Source organism: Pygocentrus nattereri, chromosome 21 (genome assembly GCF_015220715.1).
Source record: "Pygocentrus nattereri isolate fPygNat1 chromosome 21, fPygNat1.pri, whole genome shotgun sequence".
NCBI classification, from domain to species: domain Eukaryota; kingdom Metazoa; phylum Chordata; class Actinopteri; order Characiformes; family Serrasalmidae; genus Pygocentrus; species Pygocentrus nattereri.
Window position 1 is genome coordinate 35,921,775 of NC_051231.1, and position 24,402 is coordinate 35,946,176.

At 43.3% G+C, this 24,402-nt stretch overlaps 1 pseudogene; it reads left to right on the plus strand.

The window, feature by feature from the left end:
- Positions 1-429: 429 nt before the first annotated feature.
- LOC108416005 lies at positions 430-24,402 on the plus strand (annotated as a pseudogene).

Consider the following 24,402-nt stretch of genomic DNA (forward strand, 5'->3'; position numbering starts at 1 on the left):
AGAGTCACAACCACCACAGATACTATCGAAACAGTCACAACTGAAACAATCACTACTGAAACGTTTGGTACAGTTTGCTAGATTTAGGATTGGTTTGGTAGAGACAAAACGGAATGATCAATCATTTTTATTCAAACAATCAGTTTTAATAAAATAACAATTAAGGTTTAGAGTCACTCAGAGCAAAAGGGTTTTAATCTGAAACCTAAGATAAGCTAAAGTCCTGAATGTGTACATAAGTAGAGTAAGAAGCCCTGTGGAGCCTGAGGTCAGGGCTCAATAAGTGATAGAATTTCTCATTAATTATTGATCTGAACATTAACCAAAGACACACACACACACACACACACACACACACACACACACACACACACACACACACACACACACCTGTCAGCGCTGAAACTGAGACAGAAACACACCCTCACAGTGTTATCTTACCTGACAGACCTGGAGCTAAAGCTGGAACCCACATGCAACTCAGAGAACCTGCCTGGACTGGAATAACAGAACTTACAGTAAGACTCTTTCCATTCTTATCACTGTAAATAAAGCTACATTCAAATTCATGTGAAATCAATTTTGACTGATTTCCTCCTTTGTAAATGACGCCACTGTGAACTGCAAACTCGCTGATTTTAACCGGAGTCTCGGCTAAGTGTGCAAGTGCAGCTCCTTTCAGTAAAATCGATTCATGTATTGTCGTTGTTGCTACTCACTCAGCCTGAACTCACTGATCATATTTATCAGATAAACATGATCAGACTGCAGTGATAATGAAGCTATGATAATGACGTCTATTAAAATGATCAGAAGCACAAAACACTGAAGGTAAACAGTTTCCATCAGGGAGAACCGAGTGGCTCTGAAATCACTTTTTACACACAAGCAAAGTTTCAGTTTCAGATTTATTTACAACTTAGTTCCAAGTTTAAGTTGAATAAAAACTGGCTTTAAACTCAGGATCACAGATGAGCTCCTTTACTATGTTGATCTGTAGGCGTCTGTTCAGAAACATAAACCAGCCCAAACTCATTTACTATAAAATGAAATGGTGTTTGTAGAAATTCAGAAAAAAGCCGCGTCAGTCTCGACTGCATATGTGGACATATTTCTATATTGAGCTCTATTTACACAAAGTTAGGTTAGTTCATCATTTATGTTGAACAGACTCTCCCAAAGTTTTACGCTGCTGCGCTGACGTTGAACCGCGTGCTGCACTGGGTCGGTATGACCAACAGGTCAAAACCAGCTCTAAACAAAGTGACCGCTGGGCCCTGATTGGTGCTCTGGCTTTGCGCTTCTTTCGTTTTGACATGTTACGTTTTTATACACACAGAAACCAAAAGGAACGACAGATTTCTCAAAATGTAGGAGGAAAAAGTCGGATATTAGACTCTGAAATGTAGTGGAGTGAAAGGAAAAAGTCGCCCAGAACGGAGAAACTTCAGTACAGATACACCAAAAATACTAAAGTACAGAAACTAATTACATTTACTCAGTTACTCAGTTACTGTCCACCACTGTTAACTCTAACTTCCCGGACTTTAATCAGATGGAACTGAGTCTCACTACTACCCTTTCTTTCCAAAACTATAGAAAGAACAGTCTACAGTCAGGTCAATGGTTTCCTCTCCCAGAATGACCTCCTGGACCCAAATCAATCAGGTTTTAAAAAAGGGCACTCCACTGAAACGGCTCTTTTATCTGTGATTGAGACACTAAAAACTGCCAGAGCTGCAGGACAGTCCTCAGTACTCATTCTGCTGGACCTCTCAGCCGCTTTTGACACAGTCAATCATGAATTTCTCCTGTCTACTCTATCAAACATGGGTATCTCAGACAATGCGCTACTATGGTTCAGATCGTACCTCACTGGGCGCTCATTCAAGGTGTCGTGGCATGGAGAGCTCTCCTCAGCCCACTCGCTATCCACTGGGGTTCCCCAGGGATCGGTACTGGGACCCCTTCTCTTTTCTATTTACACCACCTCTCTAGGCTGGGTTATCCGCTCACATGGCTTCTCGTGCCATTGCTATGCTGACGACACCCAGCTCTATCTGTCATTCCCGCCTGATGACCCGTCGATCTCTGTGCGGATATCGCTGTGCCTCTCGGACATATCCGCATGGATGAAGGAACATCACCTTCAACTAAACCTGTCCAAGTCTGAACTTCTGGTTATACCAGCTAAACAATCCATTCAACACAACTTCACCATAACCATCGACTCACTCTCACTCTCCCCGACAAAGGTTGCTAGGAACCTGGGGGTTATGGTAGATGACCAACTCTCCTTTACGCACCATGTTGCCTCGGTGGCTCGGTCCTGCCGCTTTGCGCTGTACCACATCAGACAGATACGGCCGTTTCTAACACAACAAGCCACCCAACTCTTGGTACAAGCAGTGGTCATCTCACGCCTCGACTACTGCAATGCCATACTGACGGGCCTCCCGGCCTGTGTTGTAAAACCACTGAAGATGGTTCAGAACGCTGCAGCGCGTCTGGTCTTTAACCAACCAAAACGGGCGCATGTCACCCCACTGCTCATTGAGCTCCACTGGTTACCGGTTGCTGCTCGTATCAAATTTAAAACTCTTACGATTGCCTACAAGGTGTTAACAGAGCAGGCTCCTTCCTACCTGCACTCGCTCCTAAAGGCTTACAGCACCGCCCGGCCGCTGCCATCCTCCAATGAGCGTCGCTTAGCTTTGCCAAACAGTCACACAAAGCAATCGAGAGTTCTCATACTTGATTCTCCAATGGTGGAACAAGCTACCTTCTGCTGTCAGAGCAGGGGTGTCCCTCGCTGTGTTTAAGAAACTCCTGAAGACGGAGCTCTTCAGGGAGCACTTGCTCTAATCGCCTCCTGCAATCTAACCACTACCAACCTCATCTCCTTCTTGCCCTCCTTCCCTTCTCTACCCCGCTATTACCCCTTGGCCTCCTTTAAGGCCTGACTATGTTTGTTCTATGTACCACATTATTTGTAAGTCGCTTTGGATAAAAGCGTCTGCTAAATGTAATGTAATGTAATGTAATGTAATTTTTCTTATGTTTTACATGTTCAATATGTTTCTTTTTTTCTCCCAACTTCTACCATTTTTTCTCCTTTCTTCCCCATTTTTTGTTGGCTTGTATGTTTGCAGTTTGTTGTCCTCCCCCTACATGATGACAACATATACTGGCAGGCAGGCAAAAAAAAAAAAAAAAGCCACCTAGTTTCTTCACTCAGACAAAGTAAAATGCAAAAAATCTAAATAAATAAATAAAAGTCCAATTGGGTAAGCGACGAAATGCAAATAGGCCATTTGCTAATGAACTAAAACCACTTTTAAAGTCACGCTAATCACACATCTATTAAGTCTATGAATCGAGTCAGTGTTTGTTTTTGTTTGACTCTGCATTTCACGGTTCTAGCTCACATCTCTGAAGAACATCCGGCTGTTTTCAGCGCTCGGTTACTCTCACATTCTCCACCATGGAGACAGAACAAACAAAAAAAGTGGACCATAATCATAGTAATACATTATTTGACCATTTAAATGTAATCAGGTCACTGATACTGAGCCAAAAACACACTCTGGGATCAATAAGCCCAAACCAGACACAGATCTTCTATACTGTGTTATTGCTGGTCTTCTGTTCTGAGCAGCAGCTGGAGCTGCAGCAGTGATCTGAGCGTCTGTGCTGAGCGACTGTTAAAGCAGCAGAACAGACAGTGCAGCACTGATGTGCTCTGAGGTAAACGCTCTGGAGCTGAATTCATTCCTCAGTCTGTTCCTCAGTGTGACCTCAACATGGTGGAGAAGTTCAGTAGATCCACACCAACTGCAGTGGATCTGAAGTTTAATGACGCAGCAGTAAGAAACACCCAAACTGGCGTTTAGTGAATTCACACAGTGCAGTAACTCAGACTGTGATGGTGCATCAGCTCCAGACTCTCAGTAACACACTTTACCAGAGCAGTGGGCTGCAGCTCCTCTCACTGCACAACAACTCACCACAGCTTCGCTGTGTGGGAAATGCCCCGCCCCCCAGCTGAAATGGACATCCTGATTGGTTGTGCCAAAGAGTTTCACTTCTCAATATACACACAGCTGAAAAAAGAGAATAACAGCAAATAAAGTGAGGATTAATTATTATTAAAAATTTGATCTGATTCCCATTCAGAGTGTCAGGAAACACCATTAATAAAGTGATAATTCTAAAACCTCTTAAACCCCCCGAGACCACCGGTGGGTCCAAACCGCGCTCGGTTATGTTCTTCATAACGTTCATATTCCATAAGCTCCATTCAGAAGCTGGGCGTCGTGTGAGGCTGTAGCTCTTCTCTCCAGTCTAATAGACGGTGATGTCATTTTAAACCCTTATAATAAAAGAAGCTGAACTCAGTTTGTTTTTCTACTGAAAGTCGACCCGTTTTTCCCCAAATCTGGGCTCTAAACTATAAACAGACAGCGTCTCTTCAGTGATCTGCTCTGGAAACATCACTGGAAACAACACAAAGAGCGGCGCAGATTTTTGGCTTTCAGCAGTAAATTATGAGCGTGTAGTGAAATGTGCAGATCATAAAAAATGATTTCATGCTGGATAAACAACATCATTAAACATGTTAAAAAGCTTTTCACTCTGAAACAGAACTTTAAAAGAGTTCTGTATTAATTCTGAGTTGCACCACTAGATGTCGTTGTAAGACTTCCTGTAGTTTACTGTGAGGAGGAGCTCCTGGTGGAGAGCAGGTGATTACTGAGACTTCCTGTCTGTGTTACAGCTGCCACTCAGTATCCTCACATGTAATATTAGAGACATATTAATATTCATATCACAATAAACAAACAACACAAACATAACAGAGAGAGAGAGAGAGAGAGAGAGACAGAGAGACAGAGAGAAACAGAGAGAGAGACAGACAGACAGACAGACAGAGAGACAGAGAGAAACAGAGAGAGAGAGAAACAGAGAGGGAGAGAGAGAGACAGAGAGAAACAGAGAGAGAGAGAGAGAGAGAGACAGAGAGACAGAGAGAAACAGAGAGAGAGACAGACAGACAGACAGACAGAGAGACAGAGAGAAACAGAGAGAGAGAGAAACAGAGAGGGAGAGAGAGAGAGAGAGAGAGACAGAGAGAGAGACAGAGAGAGACAGAGAGAAACAGAGAGGGAGAGAGAGAGAGAGAGACAGAGAGAGACAGAGAGAGACAGAGAGAGAGAGAGAGAGAGAGACAGAGAGAAACAGAGAGGGAGAGAGAGAGACAGAGAGAAACAGAGAGAGAGAGAGAGAGAGAGACAGACAGACAGAGAGAGAGAAACAGAGAGACTAATAACCCCGATCTTTAAAAGTGGAGATAAATTGGACCCTAATAACTACCGAGGCATCTGTGTGAACAGTAATCTGGGAAGTTGCTGTGCAGCATTTTAAACTCCAGATTCCTGAACTTCCTTATGGAGCACAGTGTGTTGAGTAGAAGTCAAATTGGATTTTTACCAAATTATCGCACCACTGATCATATTTACACCCTACACACTCTAATTGATAAATACATTGTCCAAAACAAAAACAAAATCTTTGCATGTTTTACTGATTTCAAAAAGGCTTTTGATTCCATTTGGCACCAAGGACTGTTCTACAAACTTATAGAAGTGGTGTAGGGGGTAAAACATATGATCTAATTAAATCAATGTACACAGCAAATAAATGCGGCATAAAAATTGGCAATAAACAAACAAATTCCATCTCCCAGGAGCGCGGAGTGAGACAGGGCTGCTGTTTAAGCCCAACTCTACTTAATATCTACATTAATGAATTAATGTCCACAGCTCCCGGTCTCACTCTGCATGACTTGGAGATCAAATTCCTGTTCAAATTCCTGGCACAGATCAGATTAATCACTCCTCAAGCTATAATTATTGAGGCATTAAAATCAGTTCTTCAGGGCATTTCCATCAGGCAGTGAGTGAACTGAGAGATAAAAATATTTGAGTCAGTAATTGAACCAATTGCCCTTTATGGCAGTGAAGTGTGGGGTCCGCTAACCAATCAGGAATTTCACACATGGGACAAACATCCGATTGAGACTCGGCATGCAGAGTTTTGCAAAAACATTTTAAAAGTACACAGAAACACCACCAACAACGCATGCAGAGCAGAATTAGGTCAGTACCCACTAATTCTAAAAATACAAAAAAGGGCAATCAAATTTTGGATGCACCTAAAAAATAGCGACTCCCACTCATATCATTATAAAGCTCTGCAGTACCCGGAGTTGAGCAAAGACCACAGTCCCCTCACTCAGCTGGTCCTTAACTACACACTAACCAGCACTAACACACACTCACACACACACTAACACACTAACACTCAACAGGCTCAGGATCAGAAAAACAAAACCAATCTGATCAGAACCAAATTACAGAACATCTGAGAGAAAAACACCTGGCCCTAAAAAGAGCACCTCAGCACAGTGACTGATCTGAGACTGAGGACCACCCTGACGAGAACACTGTGCCAGAGTACCCGAGTACAGTGACTGATCTGAGACTGAGGACCACCCTGATGAGTACACTGTGGCAGAGCACCTGAGTACAGTGACTGATCTGAGACTGAGGACCACCCTGACGAGAACACTATGGCAGAGTACCTGAGCACAGTGACTGATCTGAGACTGAAGACCACCCTGATGATAACACTTTGGCAGAGCACCTGAGTACGGTGACTGATCTGAGACTGAGGACCACCCTGATGAGTACACTTTGGCAGAGCACCTGAGTACAGTGACTGATCTGACACTGAGGACCACCCTGATGATAACACTTTGGCAGAGTACCTGAGTACAGTGACTGATCTGAGACTGAGGACCACACTGATGAGTACACTGTGGAAGAGCACCTGAGTACAGTGACTGATCTGAGACTGAGGACCACCCTGAAGAGTACACTGTGGCAGAGCACCTGAGTACAGTGACTGATCTGAGACTGAGGACCACCCTGACGAGAACACTATGGCAGAGTACCTGAGCACAGTGACTGATCTGAGACTGAAGACCACCCTGATGATAACACTTTGGCAGAGCACCTAAGTACAGTGACTGATCTGATACTGAGGACCACCTTGACGAGTGCACTGTGGCAGAGCACCTGAGCACAGTGACTGATCTGAGACTGAGGACCACCCTGAAGAGTACACTGTGGAAGAGCACCTGAGTACAGTGACTGATCTGAGACTGAGGACCACCCTGAAGAGTACACTGTGGAAGAGCACCTGAGTACAGTGACTGATTTGAGACTGAGGAGCACCCTGATGAGTACACTGTGGCAGAACACCTGAGTACAGTGACTGATCTGAGACTGAGAACCACCCTGACCAGTACACTGTGGCAGAGCACCTGACACACACACACACACCTACACTTATACACACACACACACACACACACCCACCTACACCTATACACAAACACACACACAAACACACAAACACACACACAAACACCTACACCTATACAGACAGACACACACACACACACGCACACACACACACACCTACACCTATACAGACACACACACACACACACACACACGGATACACACACACACACACACACACTCACACGGATACACACACATGTATTCATTGTTTTTATTTTGATTATATAGTGTCTTTTTAAATTGACGGCTCTACAATTTAGCGATTTTGCGATGTTTAACATTTTAAAATCAATTTTTTTTTCTTCTGAAATTCCAGATTCTAATGTGTTCACCTCTTAAATCATTGATGTTCTGTTTAAAAATCTTTGGCAATACAAATGTAGCATATTTGTCCTGCTAATAAAGCACCTTAAGGTGAAAATTGAATTGAGAGAGAGAGAGAGAGACAGAGAGAGAGACAGAGAGAGAGAGACAGACAGGCAGAGAGAGAAAGACAGGCAGAGAGAGAAAGACAGACAGAGAGACAGAGAGACACCTGGGATTGAGAAAAGGTTAAATTTCACCATGATTCCATTCAGTTTTGATTAATTCAGTTATTTTGGTGTAATAATAATAATAATAATTATTATTATTATTTTTATTATTATTATTATTATTATAGTCAGTTATTATTAAAATAAGCTGAATAATCAAATGTCACTCTGACAGACTGTAATACACTACAGGAAGCGTAGGGGGCGATACGGCTTCTACTGTTTCATTTAAAAAGCTCTATAATGTTCATATGATCCACACAGTCGCTCTGACAGACTGTAATACACTACAGGAAGCGTAGGGGGCGATACGGCTTCTACTGTTTCATTTAAAGAGCTCTATAATGTTCATATGATCCACACAGTCGCTCTGACAGACTGTAATACACTACAGGAAGCGTAGGGGGCGATACGGCTTCTACTGTTTCATTTAAAAAGCTCTATAATGTTCATATGATCCACACAGTCGCTCTGACAGACTGTAATACACTACAGGAAGCGTAGGGGGCGATACGGCTTCTACTGTTTCATTTAAAAAGCTCTATAATGTTCATATGATCCACGCAGTCACTCTGACAGACTGTAATACACTACAGGAAGCGTAGGGGGCGATACGGCTTCTACTGCTTCATTTAAAAAGCTCTATAATGTTCATATGATCCACACAGTCGCTCTGACAGACTGTAATACACTACAGGAAGCGTAGGGGGCGATACGGCTTCTACTGCTTCATTTAAAAAGCTCTATAATGTTCATATGATCCACACAGTCGCTCTGACAGACTGTAATACACTACAGGAAGCGTAGGGGGCGATACGGCTTCTACTGTTTCATTTAAAAAGCTCTATAATGTTCATATGATCCACACAGTCGCTCTGACAGACTGTAATACACAACAGGAAGCGTAGGGGGCGATACGGCTTCTACTGTTTCATTTAAAAAGCTCTATAATGTTCATATGATCCACACAGTCGCTCTGACAGACTGTAATACACTACAGGAAGCGTAGGGGGCGATACGGCTTCTACTGTTTCATTTAAAAAGCTCTATAATGTTCATATGATCCACACAGTCGCTCTGACAGACTGTAATACACTACAGGAAGCGTAGGGGGCGATACGGCTTCTACTGTTTCATTTAAAAAGCTCTATAACGTTCATATGATCCACACAGTCGCTCTGACAGACTGTAATACACTACAGGAATGGTAGGGGGCGATACGGCTTCTACTGTTTCATTTAAAAAGCTCTATAATGTTCATATGATCCACACAGTCGCTCTGACAGACTGTAATACACTACAGGAAGCGTAGGGGGCGATACGGCTTCTACTGTTTCATTTAAAAAGCTCTATAATGTTCATATGATCCACACAGTCGCTCTGACAGACTGTAATACACTACAGGAAGCGTAGGGGGCGATACGGCTTCTACTGTTTCATTTAAAAAGCTCTATAATGTTCATATGATCCACACAGTCGCTCTGACAGACTGTAATACACTACAGGAAGCGTAGGGGGCGATACGGCTTCTACTGTTTCATTTAAAAAGCTCTATAATGTTCATATGATCCACACAGTCGCTCTGACAGACTGTAATACACTACAGGAAGCGTAGGGGGCGATACGGCTTCTACTGTTTCATTTAAAAAGCTCTATAATGTTCATATGATCCACACAGTCGCTCTGACAGACTGTAATACACTACAGGAAGCGTAGGGGGCGATACGGCTTCTACTGTTTCATTTAAAAAGCTCTATAATGTTCATATGATCCACACAGTCGCTCTGACAGACTGTAATACACTACAGGAAGCGTAGGGGGCGATACGGCTTCTACTGTTTCATTTAAAAAGCTCTATAATGTTCATATGATCCACACAGTCGCTCTGACAGACTGTAATACACTACAGGAAGCGTAGGGGGCGATACGGCTTCTACTGCTTCATTTAAAAAGCTCTATAATGTTCATATGATCCACACAGTCGCTCTGACAGACTGTAATACACTACAGGAAGCGTAGGGGGCGATACTGCTTCTACTGTTTCATTTAAAAAGCTCTATAATGTTCATATGATCCACACAGTCGCTCTGACAGACTGTAATACACTACAGGAAGCGTAGGGGGTGATACGGCTTCTACTGTTTCATTTAAAAAGCTCTATAATGTTCATATGATCCACACAGTCGCTCTGACAGACTGTAATTCACTACAGGAAGCGTAGGGGGCGATACGGCTTCTACTGTTTCATTTAAAAAGCTCTATAATGTTCATATGATCCACACAGTCGCTCTGACAGACTGTAATACACTACAGGAAGCGTAGGGGGCGATACGGCTTCTACTGTTTCATTTAAAAAGCTCTATAATGTTCATATGATCCACACAGTCGCTCTGACAGACTGTAATACACTACAGGAAGCGTAGGGGGCGATACGGCTTCTACTGTTTCATTTAAAAAGCTCTATAATGTTCATATGATCCACACAGTCGCTCTGACAGATTGTAATACACTACAGGAAGCGTAGGGGGCGATACGGCTTCTACTGTTTCATTTAAAAAGCTCTATAATGTTCATATGATCCACACAGTCGCTCTGACAGACTGTAATACACTACAGGAAGCGTAGGGGGCGATACGGCTTCTACTGTTTCATTTAAAAAGCTCTATAATGTTCATATGATCCACACAGTCGCTCTGACAGACTGTAATACACTACAGGAAGCGTAGGGGGCGATACGGCTTCTACTGTTTCATTTAAAAAGCTCTATAATGTTCATATGATCCACACAGTCGCTCTGACAGACTGTAATACACTACAGGAAGCGTAGGGGGCGATACGGCTTCTACTGCTTCATTTAAAAAGCTCTATAATGTTCATATGATCCACACAGTCGCTCTGACAGACTGTAATACACTACAGGAAGCGTACGGGGCGATACTGCTTCTACTGTTTCATTTAAAAAGCTCTATAATGTTCATATGATCCACACAGTCGCTCTGACAGACTGTAATACACTACAGGAAGCGTAGGGGGTGATACGGCTTCTACTGTTTCATTTAAAAAGCTCTATAATGTTCATATGATCCACACAGTCGCTCTGACAGACTGTAATACACTACAGGAAGTGTAGGGGGCGATACGGCTTCTACTGTTTCATTTAAAAAGCTCTATAATGTTCATATGATCCACACAGTCGCTCTGACAGACTGTAATACACTACAGGAAGCGTAGGGGGCGATACGGCTTCTACTGTTTCATTTAAAAAGCTCTATAATGTTCATATGATCCACACAGTCGCTCTGACAGACTGTAATACACTACAGGAAGCGTAGGGGGCGATACGGCTTCTACTCTTTCATTTAAAAAGCTCTATAATGTTCATATGATCCACACAGTCGCTCTGACAGACTGTAATTCACAACAGGAAGCGTAGGGGGCGATACGGCTTCTACTCTTTCATTTAAAAAGCTCTATAATGTTCATATGATCCACACAGTCGCTCTGACAGACTGTAATACACTACAGGAAGCGTAGGGGGCGATACGGCTTCTACTGTTTCATTTAAAAAGCTCTATAATGTTCATATGATCCACACAGTCGCTCTGACAGACTGTAATACACTACAGGAAGCGTAGGGGGCGATACGGCTTCTACTGTTTCATTTAAAAAGCTCTATAATGTTCATATGATCCACACAGTCGCTCTGACAGACTGTAATACACTACAGGAAGCGTAGGGGGCGATACGGCTTCTACTGTTTCATTTAAAAAGCTCTATAATGTTCATATGATCCACACAGTCGCTCTGACAGACTGTAATACACTACAGGAAGCGTAGGGGGCGATACGGCTTCTACTGTTTCATTTAAAAAGCTCTATAATGTTCATATGATCCACACAGTCGCTCTGACAGACTGTAATACACTACAGGAAGCGTAGGGGGCGATACGGCTTCTACTGCTTCATTTAAAAAGCTCTATAATGTTCATATGATCCACACAGTCGCTCTGACAGACTGTAATACACTACAGGAAGCGTAGGGGGCGATACTGCTTCTACTGTTTCATTTAAAAAGCTCTATAATGTTCATATGATCCACACAGTCGCTCTGACAGACTGTAATACACTACAGGAAGCGTAGGGGGTGATACGGCTTCTACTGTTTCATTTAAAAAGCTCTATAATGTTCATATGATCCACACAGTCGCTCTGACAGACTGTAATACACTACAGGAAGCGTAGGGGGCGATACGGCTTCTACTGTTTCATTTAAAAAGCTCTATAATGTTCATATGATCCACACAGTCGCTCTGACAGACTGTAATACACTACAGGAAGCGTAGGGGGCGATACGGCTTCTACTGTTTCATTTAAAAAGCTCTATAATGTTCATATGATCCACACAGTCGCTCTGACAGACTGTAATACACTACAGGAAGCGTAGGGGGCGATACGGCTTCTACTGTTTCATTTAAAAAGCTCTATAATGTTCATATGATCCACACAGTCGCTCTGACAGACTGTAATACACTACAGGAAGCGTAGGGGGCGATACGGCTTCTACTGTTTCATTTAAAAAGCTCTATAACGTTCATATGATCCACACAGTCGCTCTGACAGACTGTAATACACTACAGGAAGCGTAGGGGGTGATACGGCTTCTACTGTTTCATTTAAAAAGCTCTATAATGTTCATATGATCCACACAGTCGCTCTGACAGACTGTAATACACAACAGGAAGCGTAGGGGGCGATACGGCTTCTACTGTTTCATTTAAAAAGCTCTATAATGTTCATATGATCCACACAGTCGCTCTGACAGACTGTAATACACTACAGGAAGCGTAGGGGGCGATACGGCTTCTACTGTTTCATTTAAAAAGCTCTATAATGTTCATATGATCCACACAGTCGCTCTGACAGACTGTAATACACTACAGGAAGCGTAGGGGGCGATACGGCTTCTACTGTTTCATTTAAAAAGCTCTATAACGTTCATATGATCCACACAGTCGCTCTGACAGACTGTAATACACTACAGGAAGCGTAGGGGGCGATACGGCTTCTACTGCTTCACTTAAAAAGCTCTATAATGTTCATATGATCCACACAGTCGCTCTGACAGACTGTAATACACTACAGGAAGCGTAGGGGGCGATACGGCTTCTACTGTTTCATTTAAAAAGCTCTATAATGTTCATATGATCCACACAGTCGCTCTGACAGACTGTAATACACTACAGGAAGCGTAGGGGGCGATACGGCTTCTACTGTTTCATTTAAAAAGCTCTATAATGTTCATATGATCCACACAGTCGCTCTGACAGACTGTAATACACTACAGGAAGCGTAGGGGGCGATACGGCTTCTACTGCTTCATTTAAAAAGCTCTATAATGTTCATATGATCCACACAGTCGCTCTGACAGACTGTAATACACTACAGGAAGCGTAGGGGGCGATACTGCTTCTACTGTTTCATTTAAAAAGCTCTATAATGTTCATATGATCCACACAGTCGCTCTGACAGACTGTAATACACTACAGGAAGCGTAGGGGGTGATACGGCTTCTACTGTTTCATTTAAAAAGCTCTATAATGTTCATATGATCCACACAGTCGCTCTGACAGACTGTAATACACTACAGGAAGCGTAGGGGGCGATACGGCTTCTACTGTTTCATTTAAAAAGCTCTATAATGTTCATATGATCCACACAGTCGCTCTGACAGACTGTAATACACTACAGGAAGCGTAGGGGGCGATACGGCTTCTACTGTTTCATTTAAAAAGCTCTATAATGTTCATATGATCCACACAGTCGCTCTGACAGACTGTAATACACTACAGGAAGCGTAGGGGGCGATACGGCTTCTACTGTTTCATTTAAAAAGCTCTATAATGTTCATATGATCCACACAGTCACTCTGACAGACTGTAATACACTACAGGAAGCGTAGGGGGCGATACGGCTTCTACTGTTTCATTTAAAAAGCTCTATAACGTTCATATGATCCACACAGTCGCTCTGACAGACTGTAATACACTACAGGAAGCGTAGGGGGTGATACGGCTTCTACTGTTTCATTTAAAAAGCTCTATAATGTTCATATGATCCACACAGTCGCTCTGACAGACTGTAATTCACAACAGGAAGCGTAGGGGGCGATACGGCTTCTACTGTTTCATTTAAAAAGCTCTATAATGTTCATATGATCCACACAGTCGCTCTGACAGACTGTAATACACTACAGGAAGCGTAGGGGGCGATACGGCTTCTACTGTTTCATTTAAAAAGCTCTATAATGTTCATATGATCCACACAGTCGCTCTGACAGACTGTAATACACTACAGGAAGCGTAGGGGGCGATACGGCTTCTACTGTTTCATTTAAAAAGCTCTATAACGTTCATATGATCCACACAGTCGCTCTGACAGACTGTAATACACTACAGGAAGCGTAGGGGGCGATACGGCTTCTACTGCTTCACTTAAAAAGCTCTATAATGTTCATATGATCCACACAGTCGCTCTGACAGACTGTAATACACTACAGGAAGCGTAGGGGGCGATACTGCTTCTACTGTTTCATTTAAAAAGCTCTATAATGTTCATATGATCCACACAGTCGCTCTGACAGACTGTAATACACTACAGGAAGCGTAGGGGGCGATACGGCTTCTACTGCTTCATTTAAAAAGCTCTATAATGTTCATATGATCCACACAGTCGCTCTGACAGACTGTAATACACTACAGGAAGCGTAGGGGGCGATACGGCTTCTACTGTTTCATTTAAAAAGCTCTATAATGTTCATATGATCCACACAGTCGCTCTGACAGACTGTAATACACTACAGGAAGCGTAGGGGGTGATACGGCTTCTACTGTTTCATTTAAAAAGCTCTATAATGTTCATATGATCCACACAGTCGCTCTGACAGACTGTAATACACTACAGGAAGCGTAGGGGGCGATACGGCTTCTACTGTTTCATTTAAAAAGCTCTATAACGTTCATATGATCCACACAGTCGCTCTGACAGACTGTAATACACTACAGGAAGCGTAGGGGGTGATACGGCTTCTACTGTTTCATTTAAAAAGCTCTATAATGTTCATATGATCCACACAGTCGCTCTGACAGACTGTAATTCACAACAGGAAGCGTAGGGGGCGATACGGCTTCTACTGTTTCATTTAAAAAGCTCTATAATGTTCATATGATCCACACAGTCGCTCTGACAGACTGTAATACACTACAGGAAGCGTAGGGGGCGATACGGCTTCTACTGTTTCATTTAAAAAGCTCTATAATGTTCATATGATCCACACAGTCGCTCTGACAGACTGTAATACACTACAGGAAGCGTAGGGGGCGATACGGCTTCTACTGTTTCATTTAAAAAGCTCTATAACGTTCATATGATCCACACAGTCGCTCTGACAGACTGTAATACACTACAGGAAGCGTAGGGGGCGATACGGCTTCTACTGCTTCACTTAAAAAGCTCTATAATGTTCATATGATCCACACAGTCGCTCTGACAGACTGTAATACACTACAGGAAGCGTAGGGGGCGATACGGCTTCTACTGTTTCATTTAAAAAGCTCTATAACGTTCATATGATCCACACAGTCGCTCTGACAGACTGTAATACACTACAGGAAGCGTAGGGGGCGATACGGCTTCTACTGCTTCACTTAAAAAGCTCTATAATGTTCATATGATCCACACAGTCGCTCTGACAGACTGTAATACACTACAGGAAGCGTAGGGGGCGATACTGCTTCTACTGTTTCATTTAAAAAGCTTTATAATGTTCATATGATCCACACAGTCGCTCTGACAGACTGTAATACACTACAGGAAGCGTAGGGGGCGATACGGCTTCTACTGCTTCATTTAAAAAGCTCTATAATGTTCATATGATCCACACAGTCGCTCTGACAGACTGTAATACACTACAGGAATGGTAGGGGGCGATACGGCTTCTACTGTTTCATTTAAAAAGCTCTATAAGGTTCATATGATCCACACAGTCGCTCTGACAGACTGTAATACACTACAGGAAGCGTAGGGGGCGATACGGCTTCTACTGTTTCATTTAAAAAGCTCTATAATGTTCATATGATCCACACAGTCGCTCTGACAGACTGTAATACACTACAGGAAGCGTAGGGGGCGATACGGCTTCTACTGTTTCATTTAAAAAGCTCTATAATGTTCATATGATCCACACAGTCGCTCTGACAGACTGTAATACACTACAGGAAGCGTAGGGGGCGATACGGCTTCTACTCTTTCATTTAAAAAGCTCTATAATGTTCATATGATCCACACAGTCGCTCTGACAGACTGTAATACACTACAGGAAGCGTAGGGGGCGATACGGCTTCTACTGTTTCATTTAAAAAGCTCTATAATGTTCATATGATCCACACAGTCGCTCTGACAGACTGTAATACACTACAGGAAGCGTAGGGGGCGATACGGCTTCTACTGTTTCATTTAAAAAGCTCTATAATGTTCATATGATCCACACAGTCGCTCTGACAGACTGTAATACACTACAGGAAGCGTAGGGGGCGATACGGCTTCTACTGTTTCATTTAAAAAGCTCTATAATGTTCATATGATCCACACAGTCGCTCTGACAGACTGTAATACACTACAGGAAGCGTAGGGGGCGATACGGCTTCTACTGCTTCATTTAAAAAGCTCTATAATGTTCATATGATCCACACAGTCGCTCTGACAGACTGTAATACACTACAGGAAGCGTAGGGGGCGATACTGCTTCTACTGTTTCATTTAAAAAGCTCTATAATGTTCATATGATCCACACAGTCGCTCTGACAGACTGTAATACACTACAGGAAGCGTAGGGGGTGATACGGCTTCTACTGTTTCATTTAAAAAGCTCTATAATGTTCATATGATCCACACAGTCGCTCTGACAGACTGTAATACACTACAGGAAGCGTAGGGGGCGATACGGCTTCTACTGTTTCATTTAAAAAGCTCTATAATGTTCATATGATCCACACAGTCGCTCTGACAGACTGTAATACACTACAGGAAGCGTAGGGGGCGATACGGCTTCTACTGTTTCATTTAAAAAGCTCTATAATGTTCATATGATCCACACAGTCGCTCTGACAGACTGTAATACACTACAGGAAGCGTAGGGGGCGATACGGCTTCTACTGTTTCATTTAAAAAGCTCTATAATGTTCATATGATCCACACAGTCGCTCTGACAGATTGTAATACACTACAGGAAGCGTAGGGGGCGATACGGCTTCTACTGTTTCATTTAAAAAGCTCTATAATGTTCATATGATCCACACACTCGCTCTGACAGACTGTAATACACTACAGGAAGCGTAGGGGGCGATACGGCTTCTACTGTTTCATTTAAAAAGCTCTATAATGTTCATATGATCCACACAGTCGCTCTGACAGACTGTAATACACTACAGGAAGCGTAGGGGGCGATACGGCTTCTACTGTTTCATTTAAAAAGCTCTATAATGTTCATATGATCCACACAGTCGCTCTGACAGACTGTAATACACTACAGGAAGCGTAGGGGGCGATACGGCTTCTACTGCTTCATTTAAAAAGCTCTATAATGTTCATATGATCCACACAGTCGCTCTGACAGACTGTAATACACTACAGGAAGCGTAGGGGGCGATACTGCTTCTACTGTTTCATTTAAAAAGCTCTATAATGTTCATATGATCCACACAGTCGCTCTGACAGACTGTAATACACTACAGGAAGCGTAGGGGGTGATACGGCTTCTACTGTTTCATTTAAAAAGCTCTATAATGTTCATATGATCCACACAGTCGCTCTGACAGACTGTAATACACTACAGGAAGTGTAGGGGGCGATACGGCTTCTACTGTTTCATTTAAAAAGCTCTATAATGTTCATATGATCCACACAGTCGCTCTGACAGACTGTAATACACTACAGGAAGCGTAGGGGGCGATACGGCTTCTACTGTTTCATTTAAAAAGCTCTATAATGTTCATATGATCCACACAGTCGCTCTGACAGACTGTAATACACTACAGGAAGCGTAGGGGGCGATACGGCTTCTACTCTTTCATTTAAAAAGCTCTATAATGTTCATATGATCCACACAGTCGCTCTGACAGACTGTAATTCACAACAGGAAGCGTAGGGGGCGATACGGCTTCTACTCTTTCATTTAAAAAGCTCTATAATGTTCATATGATCCACACAGTCGCTCTGACAGACTGTAATACACTACAGGAAGCGTAGGGGGCGATACGGCTTCTACTGTTTCATTTAAAAAGCTCTATAATGTTCATATGATCCACACAGTCGCTCTGACAGACTGTAATACACTACAGGAAGCGTAGGGGGCGATACGGCTTCTACTGTTTCATTTAAAAAGCTCTATAATGTTCATATGATCCACACAGTCGCTCTGACAGACTGTAATACACTACAGGAAGCGTAGGGGGCGATACGGCTTCTACTGTTTCATTTAAAAAGCTCTATAATGTTCATATGATCCACACAGTCGCTCTGACAGACTGTAATACACTACAGGAAGCGTAGGGGGCGATACGGCTTCTACTGTTTCATTTAAAAAGCTCTATAATGTTCATATGATCCACACAGTCGCTCTGACAGACTGTAATACACTACAGGAAGCGTAGGGGGCGATACGGCTTCTACTGTTTCATTTAAAAAGCTCTATAATGTTCATATGATCCACACAGTCGCTCTGACAGACTGTAATACACTACAGGAAGCGTAGGGGGCGATACGGCTTCTACTGTTTCATTTAAAAAGCTCTATAATGTTCATATGATCCACACAGTCGCTCTGACAGACTGTAATACACTACAGGAAGCGTAGGGGGCGATACGGCTTCTACTGTTTCATTTAAAAAGCTCTATAATGTTCATATGATCCACACAGTCGCTCTGACAGACTGTAATACACTACAGGAAGCGTAGGGGGCGATACGGCTTCTACTGTTTCATTTAAAAAGCTCTATAACGTTCATATGATCCACACAGTCGCTCTGACAGACTGTAATACACTACAGGAAGCGTAGGGGGTGATACGGCTTCTACTGTTTCATTTAAAAAGCTCTATAATGTTCATATGATCCACACAGTCGCTCTGACAGACTGTAATACACAACAGGAAGCGTAGGGGGCGATACGGCTTCTACTGTTTCATTTAAAAAGCTCTATAATGTTCATATGATCCACACAGTCGCTCTGACAGACTGTAATACACTACAGGAAGCGTAGGGGGCGATACGGCTTCTACTGTTTCATTTAAAAAGCTCTATAATGTTCATATGATCCACACAGTCGCTCTGACAGACTGTAATACACTACAGGAAGCGTAGGGGGCGATACGGCTTCTACTGTTTCATTTAAAAAGCTCTATAACGTTCATATGATCCACACAGTCGCTCTGACAGACTGTAATACACTACAGGAAGCGTAGGGGGCGATACGGCTTCTACTGCTTCATTTAAAAAGCTCTATAATGTTCATATGATCCACACAGTCGCTCTGACAGACTGTAATACACTACAGGAAGCGTAGGGGGCGATACTGCTTCTACTGTTTCATTTAAAAAGCTCTATAATGTTCATATGATCCACACAGTCGCTCTGACAGACTGTAATACACTACAGGAAGCGTAGGGGGCGATACGGCTTCTACTGCTTCATTTAAAAAGCTCTATAATGTTCATATGATCCACACAGTCGCTCTGACAGACTGTAATACACTACAGGAAGCGTAGGGGGCGATACGGCTTCTACTGTTTCATTTAAAAAGCTCTATAATGTTCATATGATCCACACAGTCGCTCTGACAGACTGTAATACACTACAGGAAGCGTAGGGGGTGATACGGCTTCTACTGTTTCATTTAAAAAGCTCTATAATGTTCATATGATCCACACAGTCGCTCTGACAGACTGTAATACACTACAGGAAGCGTAGGGGGCGATACGGCTTCTACTGTTTCATTTAAAAAGCTCTATAACGTTCATATGATCCACACAGTCGCTCTGACAGACTGTAATACACTACAGGAAGCGTAGGGGGTGATACGGCTTCTACTGTTTCATTTAAAAAGCTCTATAATGTTCATATGATCCACACAGTCGCTCTGACAGACTGTAATTCACAACAGGAAGCGTAGGGGGCGATACGGCTTCTACTGTTTCATTTAAAAAGCTCTATAATGTTCATATGATCCACACAGTCGCTCTGACAGACTGTAATACACTACAGGAAGCGTAGGGGGCGATACGGCTTCTACTGTTTCATTTAAAAAGCTCTATAATGTTCATATGATCCACACAGTCGCTCTGACAGACTGTAATACACTACAGGAAGCGTAGGGGGCGATACGGCTTCTACTGTTTCATTTAAAAAGCTCTATAACGTTCATATGATCCACACAGTCGCTCTGACAGACTGTAATACACTACAGGAAGCGTAGGGGGCGATACGGCTTCTACTGCTTCACTTAAAAAGCTCTATAATGTTCATATGATCCACACAGTCGCTCTGACAGACTGTAATACACTACAGGAAGCGTAGGGGGCGATACTGCTTCTACTGTTTCATTTAAAAAGCTTTATAATGTTCATATGATCCACACAGTCGCTCTGACAGACTGTAATACACTACAGGAAGCGTAGGGGGCGATACGGCTTCTACTGCTTCATTTAAAAAGCTCTATAATGTTCATATGATCCACACAGTCGCTCTGACAGACTGTAATACACTACAGGAAGCGTAGGGGGCGATACGGCTTCTACTGTTTCATTTAAAAAGCTCTATAATGTTCATATGATCCACACAGTCGCTCTGACAGACTGTAATACACTACAGGAAGCGTAGGGGGTGATACGGCTTCTACTGTTTCATTTAAAAAGCTCTATAATGTTCATATGATCCACACAGTCGCTCTGACAGACTGTAATACACTACAGGAAGCGTAGGGGGCGATACGGCTTCTACTGTTTCATTTAAAAAGCTCTATAATGTTCATATGATCCACACAGTCGCTCTGACAGACTGTAATACACTACAGGAAGCGTAGGGGGCGATACGGCTTCTACTGTTTCATTTAAAAAGCTCTATAATGTTCATATGATCCACACAGTCGCTCTGACAGACTGTAATACACTACAGGAAGCGTAGGGGGCGATACGGCTTCTACTGTTTCATTTAAAAAGCTCTATAACGTTCATATGATCCACACAGTCGCTCTGACAGACTGTAATACACTACAGGAAGCGTAGGGGGTGATACGGCTTCTACTGTTTCATTTAAAAAGCTCTATAATGTTCATATGATCCACACAGTCGCTCTGACAGACTGTAATTCACAACAGGAAGCGTAGGGGGCGATACGGCTTCTACTGTTTCATTTAAAAAGCTCTATAATGTTCATATGATCCACACAGTCGCTCTGACAGACTGTAATACACTACAGGAAGCGTAGGGGGCGATACGGCTTCTACTGTTTCATTTAAAAAGCTCTATAATGTTCATATGATCCACACAGTCGCTCTGACAGACTGTAATACACTACAGGAAGCGTAGGGGGCGATACGGCTTCTACTGTTTCATTTAAAAAGCTCTATAACGTTCATATGATCCACACAGTCGCTCTGACAGACTGTAATACACTACAGGAAGCGTAGGGGGCGATACGGCTTCTACTGCTTCACTTAAAAAGCTCTATAATGTTCATATGATCCACACAGTCGCTCTGACAGACTGTAATACACTACAGGAAGCGTAGGGGGCGATACTGCTTCTACTGTTTCATTTAAAAAGCTCTATAATGTTCATATGATCCACACAGTCGCTCTGACAGACTGTAATACACTACAGGAAGCGTAGGGGGTGATACGGCTTCTACTGTTTCATTTAAAAAGCTCTATAATGTTCATATGATCCACACAGTCGCTCTGACAGACTGCAATACACTACAGGAAGCGTAGGGGGCGATACGGCTTCTACTGTTTCATTTAAAAAGCTCTATAATGTTCATATGATCCACACAGTCGCTCTGACAGACTGTAATACACTACAGGAAGCGTAGGGGGCGATACGGCTTCTACTCTTTCATTTAAAAAGCTCTATAATGTTCATATGATCCACACAGTCGCTCTGACAGACTGTAATACACTACAGGAAGCATAGGGGGCGATATGGCTTGTACTTTTTCACTGTTGTATGAAAAGGATAGTAATATTAAGCGATGTCAAAGTGAGACAAACTGATGAAAAAGAATTGGATTAGGCAATTAATCAAATAATAGTCATTCAATTTATAATTAATTTATCATTTACTGTTCTTCTGCTGCTCTTTTCTCTTTCAGATGTGTAAGTTTGTGGTCAGTACTGTAGAAGTGGGACAGCTGCTTCAGGCGTCGCCCCCTGCTGGATGCTGTAGAGTGTGTATGATAGTGATGCTCCTCCTCTTGCTTTCTGTTTGTCCAGCAACAGCCTCCATCTGCCATGGCCCCTGCATCTGTGCCAGTGACATTGTCAGCTGCCCAGAGAGGAATCTGTCCAGCCCCCCTGCACCGCTGCCTCGCTACATCACCCTGCTGGACCTCAGCTTCAATTCCATCAGCCGGCTGCGCTCAGACTGGACTACCGTGCGTCTCAGTGGGCTGCACATTCTCCTACTGGGCAACAATGGCCTGCACTTTCTGTCCCCTGAGGCCTTTGTACAGGTGCGACGACTGAGGCACCTGGACCTGTCCTCTAATGCTTTAACACACCTGGACGAGTTCATCTTTGAACCACTGCCACACCTGGAGGTCCTGATGCTCTACAATAATCAGATCAGTCAGATTGACCGGACAGCATTCTCCGGGCTGCTGGGCCTGCAAAAGCTTTACTTGAGCCAGAACCGGGTCAGCCGCTTCCCTCTGGAGCTGCTCAAGGACCGGAACCGCCTGGACAAACTCCACCTACTGGACGTCTCATTCAATCGGATTAGAGCTCTGCCCCTAACGGAGCTACAAGTACTTCCCACCTGGCTGAAGGATAGCGTCTATTTCCACGGCAACCCGCTGGACTGCAGCTGTGATCTGTACAGCGTCCTGATTGGCTGGCAGCAACGTGAGCTCCGCCCAGTCTCAGAATTCCCAGAAAGCCATTTATGTATGCAGTCAGTGGGAGGAGCCCAAATCAGCATCCTGCTGTTGAACTGTAGCGCAGTCCGAGTTCGGGACGAGGAGGCTTTTCTAAACCAGATCCTGATCCTGGACTGTGATTCACGCTACAGGGATGCAACAAAGAGCTGGATGGTGCCCCCACCAGCCAACTGTAGCACTGCACAGCCCCTTGGGGATGGACGGCTTCAGGTGGGGCCGCTGCAGGTGGAGGATTCAGGCGAGTACAGGTGTGTGGTAGAGGGTGATGGTGTGAATGAGACAGTGGTGGTGTTGGTGAGGGTCCACAACTCCACACAGAGTTTTGGAGAGAGCCTGAATACGGCCTACATCACGCTGGCCTGCAGCATGCTCAGCATCATCCTCGTGGTGATCTATCTCTACCTCACACCCTGTCCCTGCAGCCACAGCAACCACCTGGCCAAGTCTACCCTCGCAGATAGTGTCCACTCCTCCAGTCAGAGCAAAGACACACTGCCAGCAGGGAGCGTCACACTTGGACTTCTACCAGCCTAAAGAACAGAATGGTGACATAAAGAGTGAAGAAGAGGAGGAGGACATGAAAGAAGGGCAGAGACACAAAAAGGAGGACAGGAAGAGGTGGAACTCCATTAGCTCTGGCACACCAATCATGGTGTAATGCAGTAGGGACACACCTACTAGAGCTCAGTCGTCAGGGTCCTCGACGGTCCTCGTAAACCCGTAAATTTCTGAGTTCATTGCAGGGAATTTCCAGTCTAACAATGAAGAAAGTCCTACATAGAACTGATAAATTCCCTGTTACACCAACCAAAACTTTCTCTGTTACCACAGCAACACAGTACATCACACTGATCAACAATATAGCAGTTAACCCTGTCTTTTCCTGCATGGTGTTGCCTTAAGGCAACAGCAACTTCCTTTCCATTTTAAACCCAGCTTCAATATAAACACTATCTTTTAAGGTCCTCCGTGAAACTGAAGGCTATATGTGCCTGCCTGCTGCAAAATTTCACTTTCATAAATTAAACCAAGATGCTATGTTTTTATGTAAAATTATTTGTTATTACAGTAACAAAGTAAATACAGTGCATTAAACTGCAATCAGGGCTGTGTAAAAGAGCACATTTTCACAATTGAAATTTTTTACATTCCAAATTGAATGTTTGATCTGTATAATTTTATTTAATTATTTCATTTTTCAATATTATTTCATACCTCTTTGTATTCTAGAAACA